This window comes from Echinops telfairi, unplaced genomic scaffold (assembly GCF_000313985.2).
Source record: "Echinops telfairi isolate 266 unplaced genomic scaffold, ASM31398v2 ScPeMD7_443;HRSCAF=831, whole genome shotgun sequence".
Taxonomy (NCBI): Eukaryota; Metazoa; Chordata; class Mammalia; order Afrosoricida; family Tenrecidae; genus Echinops; species Echinops telfairi.
In genome coordinates, this window is record NW_022104341.1 from 29317605 (window position 1) to 29319505 (window position 1901).

The window sequence follows — 1901 nt, forward strand, 5'->3', positions numbered from 1 at the left end:
TACAGCACACACTCTGGTGACAAAGTCACCTTCCTGGGAGGCAGGTTATTGGGAAGGAGGGTTGTCTTAAGGCAGGATGCACACACGTGCACACATGTGCATACACATCCAGGTCCTCCCTGGGAGCACAGGAGTATAACATTGTGTACCAAGCATCTGTGGTTCAAACCCACCGAGGCACTTGGAGGGAGGGTGTGGCTGTCAGCTTCTGTAAAAATTACAGTCTATCGGGTCGCTGTGCATCAGAATCGGCTCCACAGCAACAGCTGCGTACGTGCACACAAGCACAGAGGAGGGGCTTCAACATGTTCGGGGGGACACTGTTGCCACCGACTCCATTGTCCAGGCAGCACTGCGAAGTCCCTAGGACTCGGCTGTTGCCAGTGAGCCCCCTCTGATTCCTGACAACACCCTGGTTTCAGAGGGGAGCACCTCCGTGGGACGTTCCTGACTGAAACCTTCACAGAGCGGTTGGCCAGGCCTTTCTTCTGCGACGCTGCTGGCTGGGTTTGGACCACCAACTTTTAGGTTAGTAGCTGCATGCCATTTTACATAAATGTGTTAAATCAGTCCCTCCGAGATCAAATTCCACACCTAGCTTCTTTTAATATGTTTTGAGTGGTGGTTCTCCACTGAGGCCTCTCATGAGACATTTGGCAATGTGTACGTGCGTGCGTGCGTGAGAGAAAGAGATAAGTTTTGTTCTGATTGAGATGGGTTGGGGAAGGAGACTTTTTCTTGTGTTTGGGGGCAGGGGTTGAGAAGGGGCTATTGAAGGTCAGCTATGCTGCTAAACACCCGAAAATGCACAGGACAAGCTACCACACGCGGAATGATTGCCCCAAAATGTTAACATGTAGAATGAGAGATGTATAAAGGACCATGTAAATGGAAACACAAATCATTTAGACCAGATTCCTCGACTACAATGAATGTACTTCAAATGGGACTCAGCTTATTAATCATTTTTATCCATAAAATTGTTGTGATAACTATGAATAAAATATTTGTCTCATGAAAAGTGCCATTCAAATATTTGGGTTAATCCATCTAACTCCTAGCATTAGATCAAGCCCAATGTTTGAAGAAAACATTGCAAAAAACCCCCCAAAAAGCACTGCTTGATTAGAATTCCACACTGAACAGTGTTATGCCTAAATAGAAATTTGGTTACTTATAGCTCTCATCTTTGGGGACGAAGAAGGCTTAGCCCATTCCTTTTGAGTTTAAAATTACATTCCATCGTCATATGTTCAGTATCCTGTAGCTTGATGCGTCTGTTCCCTATAGGAAGTTTATCACTGGTAAAAGGAGTTTTATGCAGAATACAAATTGCGAGTATTACATGACTTCCTCTTGAGGACGCTGAGTTGTGCAAACAGCATCGCTTTAGCTGATGTTGTGGCTCTGGACTGGTCTATCTGTCCACCCTAGGGCTGCCTGGAATTATAGATCAGGGACATCACTGCCGTACCCCAGCTGCTGCAGAAAGCTACTGGAAGAAAAGGAGATTTACGAGTACTGGGGTTGTACTGAACCAAGGATGCAGGAGCTATCCAGCAGGGAGGTTGATGGCTCTCCATCTCAGGCATTATGCAAAAAGGAAATGAAGAGATGGGTTTCCAGGGAACCCTCCCCTCCCCCCATAGCAATAGGACATATTTGTATGGTCTCCAAAGGATAAATTTAACCGTTATTAAAGAACACCACCCTGTTGTTGCAGGCATCGAACTTTATATTTAAAAATCATTTTATTAGGGGTTCATACAACTCATCACAATCCATACATAGGTCAATTGTGTAAAGCACATTTTTACATTCATTGCCCTCATCATTCTCAAAACATTTGCTCTCCACTTAAGCCTCCTGCATCAGGTCCTCATTTTTCCCCTCCCTCCCTC